Raw genomic sequence first — 9,960 nt, 5'->3', positions numbered from 1 at the left:
ATCATCTTTATTTACACTATAAATAAAGAGCCTTTTTACTTGCATCTTGTGTCCTCGTTTCTAACGCAACAGAACGATCTGACCAAGAATGGACACAGCAAGTACATCAGCGCCGACCATGGAGGACTGTTTGAATAACAGTATGGCTCGTCTGGACATTCAAGAGAAGAATTTAAATGATACTGGTCGCGCTGTTCAGGCGTTAGTGGCGCAGGTGTCCGAGCTCACCCGGCAGATCCAACAGCTACGAGCTCCCACTGCGCCGCCCACACCGGCTGTTCCCCCCACACCATCGGAGAGCCCATCCCAGTCGGAGCCACGCCTACCTACCCCAGAGCATTATTCAGGTGATCCAAAATTTTGCCGAGCCTTTTTAACCCGGTGCTCCATGCATTTTTCGCTCCAGCCTCAGACTTTCCGGACTGAGCGTTCCAAGGTCGCCTTTGTGCTCACCCTCCTGACTGGGAAAGCGGCGTTATGGGGAACGGCGGTGTGGGAAAACGACGATCCATGCTGCACCTCGTTCCAGGAGCTCTCCGCTGAGATGAAAAGAGTTTTCGACCGGACGGCCGGCGGAAGAGAAGCTGCAAGAATGCTGGCTGAGTTACGTCAAGGAGAAAGGTCTGTGTCCGACTATTCAGTCGAGTTCCGGACCCTTGCAGCGGAGAGCAAATGGAACGAGGAGGCGCAGTGGGACATGTTCCTGCATGGGCTGGCTGACCGCGTCCGAAGAGAAATCTACGCTTTGGACCTGCCCCAGTCTCTCAATGAACTCATCGCTTTAGCTCTCAGAGTTGATGCCCGACTGTCCCGAGTTGGTGGCCACGCTATGAGTAGACGCCCTCTGGCAGGAGCCGAGGGGCCACGAGTTGGAGGCGGGGACGTGGTCAGCCCCGTCGACGATCACGAGCCCATGCAGGTGGGTCGAGCTCGGCTTTCCCGGGAGGAGAGGGAAAGGCGGAGGTCCCAGGGCCTTTGCCTGTACTGTGGTGGAACCGGACACTTTGCTTACAACTGTCCGGTAAAAGGGCAAGCCCGATAGTAAGTATGAGGCTACTATCGGGTGGGATCTCCGCCGAGAAGACCTCATCAACATCTACCCTCCTTCCGGTAAGACTGAGATGGTCAACACTCACTCACGACTGTCGAGCACTCTTGGACTCCGGAGCAGAAGGTAACTTCATGGATCACTCATTTGCACGTCAATTCAAGATTCCCCTCAAGACCCTCACACATCAGATTGCTGTACACGCACTTAATGGACAAACACTTCCCAACATCACGTTTGCCACAGAAGACATCACCCTCACCACATCAGGCAAACACACCGAGACCATCTCGTTCTATATCCTGAACACCCCCCTTGCACCCATTGTCCTCGGTCACCCTTGGCTCATCCGGCACAACCCTAAAGTGGACTGGCAGCTCAAGTCTGTGTCTTCATGGAGTAATCAGTGTCATAAGTCTTGTCTAGTGTCTGCCTGTCCGTCTGTTTCTGTCCCTGTGTTGCAGGAGGAGGCAGTGGATCTATCTAACGTGCCCGCAGAGTATCTGGACCTGAAGGAGGTGTTCAGTAAGTCTTGGGCTGCTTCTCTCCCTCCGCATCGTCCCTATGACTGTGCCATAGACTTATTACCAGGTACGGCTCCGCCCAAGGGCAAGTTATATTCGCTCTCTATACCTGAGAGGGAGGCTATGGAGAAATATATTTCTGATTCTCTAGCAACAGGGTTCATCCGCCCTTCCTCTTCTCCAGCGGGGGCGGGGTTCTTTTTTGTGGGGAAGAAGGACGGGTCTCTGCGACCTTGTATTGACTACCGGGGGTTGAACAACATCACGGTAAAGAATACTTATCCTTTGCCGTTGATGTCTTCAGCCTTCGAGAGGTTGCAGGGAGCGACCATCTTCACAAAATTGGATTTACGTAATGCCTATCATTTGGTCCGCATCAGGGAGGGGGATGAGTGGAAGACCGCGTTTAACACCCCCAGGGGACACTTTGAATATTTGGTTATGCCTTTCGGGCTTTCCAACAGTCCAGCGGTCTTCCAGGCACTCGTCAATGACGTGCTGCGAGATATGATAAATCAGTTCATTTATGTCTACCTGGACGACATACTGATTTTTTCTTCTTCTCTCCAGGAACACGTGCAGCACGTCCGACGAGTGCTTCAGAGGTTGTTAGAGAATGGGCTTTTTGTCAAGGCGGAGAAATGCGATTTTCATGCACAGTCTGTCCCATTCGTAGGATACATCGTGTCGGTTGAGGGAATGCGCATGGATCCTGAGAAGATCAAGGCTGTGGTAGAGTGGCCAAGTCCAGAGTCTCGTAAGGCCCTACTGAGATTTCTGGGGTTCGCCAATTTCTACAGACGTTTTGATTCGCAACTTCAGCCAACTAGCCGCACCTCTGACCGCTTTGACCTCCCCCAGAACGACGTTCAGGTGGTCAGACGCAGCCGAGGCTGCGTTTGCCAAATTGAAGGGTTGCTTCGTTTCAGCCCCCATTCTGACAACCCCTGATCCATCACGTCAGTTCGTGGTGGAGGTCGACGCGTCAGAGGTGGGGGTAGGAGCAGTGTTATCCCAGCGCTCTCTTTCAGACGACAAGATGCATCCTTGCGCGTTTTTGTCTCACCGTCTGTCCCCTGCCGAACGCAATTATGACATTGGGAACAGAGAGTTGTTGGCAGTCAAGTTAGCATTGGAGGAGTGGCGTCACTGGTTAGAAGGGTCGGGGGTACCTTTTATCGTTTGGACCGACCACAAGAACTTAGAATACATTCGGACTGCTAAAAGGTTGAACTCCAGGCAGGCTCGGTGGGCACTTTTTTTCGGTTGTTTTGATTTTACTCTTTCGTACCGCCCGGGTTCTAAGAACATCAAACCCGATTCTTTATCGCGCATTTTTGATCGTTCCGAACGCCCGTCTACTCTCGAGTGCATTTTACCAGAGACCCTATTCATCTCCACACTCGTATGGGAGGTCGAATCGAAGGTCAGGAAGGCCTTAGAAGGGGTAACGCCACCGGTCGGTTGCCCACCGAATCGTTTATTTGTGCCTGAGGGTTTGAGGTCCAGCGTCATTCAGTGGGGGCATTCTTCCAATGTGGCTTGTCATCCAGGAGTTAATCGCACTAGGTTTTTAGTCAAACAACGGTTCTGGTGGCCTCTCATGGCTCGTGACATTCACAGTTTTGTTTTGGCTTGCTCAGTTTGTGCCACTGGTAAGACTTCCAATCGACCCCCAGATGGGTTACTCCAACCGCTGCCAGTCCCTTCGAGACCCTGGTCCCATATCGCTCTAGATTTTGTTACCGCCCTCCCACCCTCCCAGGGTCATACGGTAGTTTTGACCGTAGTGGACCGGTTCTCGAAGGCGGCTCATTTCATTCCCTTGCCCAAATTACCCTCAGCCAAGGAGACAGCGGTGATTGTCGTTGACCACGTCTTTCGGTTACATGGCCTCCCGACAGACGTGGTTTCTGACAGGGGACCCCAGTTTGTGTCCAAATTTTGGCGAGAATTTTGTAAGCTTCTGGGGGCGACTGTCAGTCTGTCCTCAGGGTTCCACCCCCAGAGCAATGGCCAAACTGAGAGAGCCAACCAAGATTTGGAGAGAACGTTACGATGTTTGGTTTCCAAGAACCCTTCCTCATGGAGTCAACAACTTTCTATGGTGGAGTACGCCCACAACACGTTGCCAGTGTCATCCACGGGCCTATCTCCGTTTGAGTGTAGCGTAGGTTACCAGCCACCAATTTTTCCTAGTCTGGAATCCGAGGTCGCGGTCCCCTCTGCTCACGCCTTCGTCCAGAGGTGTCACCGCACTTGGACTAGAGCCTGTGAGACTCTTCTCCAAGTGGGGTTGCGCACCAAGGCCAAAGCCGATCGCCACCGGTCTAGGCCTCCCGTATACGTCGTTGGTCAAAAAGTGTGGCTTTCTACCAAGAACATTCCTCTCCGCTCCGTGTCTAATAAACTTGCTCCCAAATTCATTGGCCCGTTCACTGTCACCAAGATCATTAGCCCGGTGGCAGTCCGCCTCAACCTTCCTCTGGTGTACAGGAGAATTCACCCCGTCTTTCATGTATCCAAAATTAAACCCGTATTTCATTCTCGCATTAATCCGCCTATCCCGGTTCCTCCCCCGCCGCGACTCGTAGATGGGGAACCAACTTATTCGGTCAATCGTGTGCTGGACTCAAGGCGGAGGGGGCGTGGATTCCAGTACTTGGTGGACTGGGAAGGTTGCGGTCCTGAGGAGAGAAGTTGGGTACCTGCTAGAGACATTCTGGATCACTACCTTATCGATGATTACAATCGACAGGTAAGGAGTCCTGGGAACGCCAGGAGGCGTTCCTAGGGGGAGGGGTACTGTCACGGTATATGGATCCAGTGTCTCTCTCTAGTCTCGTGCTTTGTTGTTTACATGTGTGCGAGTGTGTGAGTGGGTGTGTCCGGATCATCAGTTGATCAGTATCCAGCTGCGATCACTCACCAGTACCAGCTGCCACTCATCTCATCTCCTATAAATACTTACCACTTTCTCATTCCCATTGTCAGATCGTTGTATGAAGTGTTCGTGTTCCCTGTGCCTGTTCCTGTGCTTCGTGTCCCGTCTTGAGTTCCTGTGTTCCAGTTTTCGTCGTGTTGGATTTCGTTTCGTGTCTGGACTACGTCATCACTCTTCAGAGCACCCTGCACTTCATCCTTCACTCTGTGTCTGACCATCGAAGTCCCTGCGCCACGCCTGCATACCAGGACTATACATCATCATCATCATCTTTATTTACACTATAAATAAAGAGCCTTTTTACTTGCATCTTGTGTCCTCGTTTCTAACGTAACATTGGGGGTGTATTCTCATCCCAACTCAGATTCTGTCTACACATCTCCTGTAGGAGTAACTTGACAGGTAGCATAATAGGAGCAAGAAATCCCATAGGATCATACACAGAACAGACAGTAGACAAGATTCCTCTTCTTGTACATTGTTGGGTTTTCAACTGCATTCTAAATTGAAAAACATCAAACTCTGTACACCACTGAAGACCCAAAGTTCTTTCCACAGGTAACTTATCTCGAGCTAAATCCAAACACTGGATCTCTTTGCTTCTGGATTCCTCTGGAACTGATTGTAATACTTTGCGACTGTTACTAATCCACTTGATCAAACAAAAACCACCCTTTTGACAAAGAGCAGTAAGATCCTGTACCATGTTGACAGCTGCCTCCTCCGAAGAGACACTCTTCAAACAATCATCCACATAGAAACTTTCAAAGACTGTTTTGATTACTTCTGTTGAAAAGAGTGGTTGATTGTCCGTTGCAGTTTGTTTAAATGCAGAACAGGCACAACTTGGAGAGGATACAGCTCCGAACAGATGAACTGTCATTCGGTAAGTATAAACTTCCTGTTTCAAGTCTCCATCACACCACCATAGAAACCGAAGAAAGTCAACATCCTCTTTAGACACCTTAACCTGATGAAACATAGCTTGAATGTCAGCCATCAAGGCTATGGGCTCCTGCCTGAATCGTATCAGAACTCCTAGAAGTGAATTTGTAAGGTTGGGACCTTGCAACAGTTGTTTGTTGAGGGATGTATCCTTAAATGTTGCTCCTCAATCAAATACAACTCTCAATGTTCCTTTTTTGGGATGGAACACTCCATGATGAGGAACATACCAAACCTTACCATCATCCCGATTTAACTGGTCTTCTGGCACCTTCTCAGCATAACCTTTTTCAAGAACATCAGAAAGGAAACGTGTATATTCCTCATGGAACGGGTTGTTCCTTTCAAATTTCCTTTTCAACCCATTGCACCTTTGCTTGGGAACACACAAGTTGTTAGGCAATACCACATCATTAGTTCGAAATGGTAACTTAAGATTGTAATGTCCATCCTGTACCTTAACTGACTTGTCCATTATTTCCAAAAACTTCAGATCCTCTCTGGACATCTCTTTCTTATCCACCATGTTTTCATTAAAGTCACAATTATACTGATGTTGAAGCAATTCCTCGAGCCTTCCAATAGAAATCCTGTTGACAGTAACAAAAGGTGTGCCAGTATCATTCCTGCAGTCACTACTCCTCTCTGAAAGTCCATTAACAACCCACCCCAGAAGGGTTCTAATGGCATAAGGTCCATTACCATAGCCATTTATTACCTCCCATGGCTCCATCACTTGGGACGCATTGGCTCCAATGAGTAAATCAACATTAGCCTCAATGTGTGTAAGTTTCACTCTGTCCAGATATGGCCATTTGGATATTTCCTCCTGCGTTACAATGTTATCTGAGTTGTCAGGCATTTTCTTCTGAGTATATACTTCCGGAAGGGAAAAGAAATGATCGTTGTTGATTCCGCTTATCTCCAAACCAGTTAACACATTACAAGATACAGACTGCTCTTGTCCCATAGTGCGCAGAAAAATAATAATAATAATAATAATAATAATAATAATTCATCACATTTATATAGCGCTTTTCTGGACACTCAAAGCGCTTCACATAGAAGGGGGGAATCTCCTCAACCACCACCAATGTTAACCCTTTTACCTCTGATGTTCAGTTCATCCATCAGCTGCTTGGAGCAAAATGTAGCTGAACCCCCAGGATCCAGAAAAGCATACGTTTGAATTATTTTGTCTCCTTTGGCTCATTTTACTTGCACTGGAATGATTGACAGAAAACATTTTTCATTACCAGCCCCTGTATGTCCACAAGTTTGTGCAGACACTAGGCTACTCTTTTGCCCCTTGTCCTCCACAACTGGCTTGCGATGAATGTGCAACACTGAAGGATGTGTCTGATTACATACTTCACAGACAAGGCGGTCGTCACATTCCCTACTTATATGTCCAGACTTTAAACAGCTGAAACAAACTCCTGTTTCTTTTAAAAAGGTCAAGCTTTTCTTGTTGTGACTTATTTTTAAAAATATCACACCTTTTTAAAACATGATTGTCTTGACAGAACAAGCAAGTTGTGTTACCATTGGTCTTGTATACGGAATGATTTCTCAATTGTGATGTTACATATCCCCTTGGAACTGAATTATCATTTGTAACATTTGTAGCAAAACTGTTTCCCTTGAATGTCCTGTTAACTGTACTTGGTTGCTTATCCTGAATGCATCCAAACACAGGATCTGATGCCATCTTTGCCTGTCGTTCGATTAAGTCTACAATGTGTGAGAATTTTGCTCTGCCTCGATGCAACTCCATTATCTCACAAGCTCTTTCTCTCCAACATTCTCTCAATTTGACAGGCAGCTTCATTACCACAGTTCTCATATTACTTGGCATATTTAGTTCTTGCATATAAGAGATATTATCAATGATGTTACAACATGCACGCAAAAACAATGAATATGCATGAAGACCTTGTGCATCCTCAGTCTTTAATGATGGCCAACTTAAAGCCTTTTCCATATATGCAGCTGCAATCTGGAATTCATCACCAAATTGCTCCTTCAGAAGTTTCTTAGCTAATAAATACCCTACTTCTGGATCAAGATGTTGGCAACTTTGAACCAGTACTCTGGGTTGTCCTGTCGTGAATTGCTCCAGAAAATACAAGCAGTCCCTTTTATTGCGAGTCCTTTCTTCAACACTGTACTCAAAAGCTCTAATGAATGACACATACTGAAGTGGATTACCATCAAAGATTGGAATCTCTCTTTTGGGAAGCGTTTGAGGTTGAACTTGATGTACCAGAAATGTTGTTAATTCCTCCTGCCTTTTCAGAATCTCATACAGGGGTTCACCTTGAGATGGAAGACAGTTCACAGCTTGAGATGTTGCCATGTTACCTCTGGAATGGTGAGCAAAAGAATGCGAGTGTTGTTGTTGGTAAGTACTGCTTTCTTGATTGTTCAACAATCTTTTAGGCTGCATTAGCATGTTGATCGGTTTGTGATGTTACAGGAAGCACCAGCTGATTGTGTTGGAACACTGCTGATAACTCTACCTGTATCCATTGGTATTTCACTCATTGGCACATATTCAGTAACTTGTGGATTTAACGCCTTTGGTCTTGTGGAATGAAGAACTTCATTTCCTGTCACATCCCTTGAAATCTGAGCCTTTGTTGATCTTTTTCCTTTAGAAAATGTGAACTGCCAGTACGTGAACATTTGCTAGGACTGTCGGTCGTCCTCAAAACAGCAATTTTTGCAGTGGATGCTGCAATTTCAGCATTTCTCAATTCCTCCTGCTGTGTTTCAATTGCATGTTTAGTTTTTAATGCAGTGGCACGTGCCACAAGTGCAGCTCTCTCTGCCTCTGCCTGTATGCGGGCTGATGAATTGGAAGAACCTCTGCTGCTTGAACTACACTTACTAAATGCAGTGATAACCTTTGATACATTTGAAACACTGTCCTCAGGAACTATATCATCATTAACATTTACATCAACCCCTTCAGATGTTACAGGTGTAGACAACCATACATTCACATGTTCCGTAAACTCATTAATTGGAATCAGTTTTGCCTTGAACCATATTTCATGCTTCTCAATTTCATTGTCAGGCAACACAGTCAACAATGAATCATGTGTTTCCTTAGCCCCTAAACACAAACCATTAAAGTTTTCATACATGTTTCGTACTTCAGAGTCATTTTCTTTGTTACTTTGCATCAACCTTTTAATAGTCTCGATCATTTTGTGTGCTATGTTCAACTTTGACTTTCTCAGTTTTTGTAATGAATCAAGTCTTTCCACCAAAGCCTTTGCTGAGAGTTTAATGGTCCTTTTTTGCATTTCAGGCTAATTTTCATTACAAAGTTGTTGTTTTGTCACAGCAGATTCCTCTGCGGCCAAACACTGCTCATCCATATTACACACAGTACTCAAAACCCATGCAGTACAAAGAATAATTGTGTAACTTTTGGCAACCAATGTATTGGATGGACAGAGTCAGTGGCCATTAAAACATTTGTTGGTGAAACAATACCTTTTAATCCGCTGCCGAATCAAGCGTTGTCCCAGTAACAACAATCCAACAGGAACAGTTAATCCAGTACGAATCCAACCGGAACTGTGAGGTAAATCCACTACGAATCCAACAGGAATAGTGAATCATATTTCCACGACGAAATCCGATATCCATGAAGCGAATCCTAGACGTGCTGAAGAACTCATGCTCAATGAAGCCTTCGACTCTGAAGTGGCGTCCACATGCAGTTTATGCTCACTGCTTAGTGAAACAAAGTTTTTTGACTTAATGTAACAGCTTTCCATTAAGCCGCTGTAGTATTGGCAATAGGAGTGAGCAAGTAATTAACTCGTATAAACTCCATGAACTCAGATGTAAGATGCAAACAATGTCTTTTATTTCTTGTGCTCTAATTGATAAACGTTGCTTCCAATTAGCTTCTTGTGGTGTCTCATTCTTTGTTGTTCAAAGCATACTAATGTTAAATCCATACCTTGCAGATACAGCGCATATTGTCCATATTCCATATGTCCTTGAACATCACTCTTTATCAATGAAGCATGGTTAAGCACCATTAAACTCAATCCAACACATAACAATCTTAGGCACAGTCAGCATGGTATTCCACGTAGTACATGGCTTAACACGGTCAAAAAACTGTGTGCTTCCCCACTACCAATACACCTGTTGTCTAAATACCCATGTGCTCCTAATATACCAATGTCAGAGTGCCCCCAATGGACAAATCTATAATTGCATTAAAATGGCTCCTACAATTATAGACTGGATTTGACTGAGCCATCTCTGGCTCATTTAGTGCTTGGTGTGGGAGTGGTGTGTGATCATAGCACTCCACACGTGTCATTCACTCATATTTTTGTATTTCAGAAAAACACCTTGTTGCTTGCTCATTATAGGGTATTATATTATAAATGCATGCATTATATTTTTTATTAATTCTATTCTATTATATTAAATATAATAATTATAATATATATATATACAATATA

This window comes from Rhinichthys klamathensis, unplaced genomic scaffold, assembly GCF_029890125.1.
Source record: "Rhinichthys klamathensis goyatoka isolate OS25496 unplaced genomic scaffold, OSU_Roscu_1.1 h1tg000259l_1, whole genome shotgun sequence".
Taxonomy (NCBI): Eukaryota; Metazoa; Chordata; class Actinopteri; order Cypriniformes; family Leuciscidae; genus Rhinichthys; species Rhinichthys klamathensis.
This window is presented reverse-complemented; position numbering follows the sequence as displayed.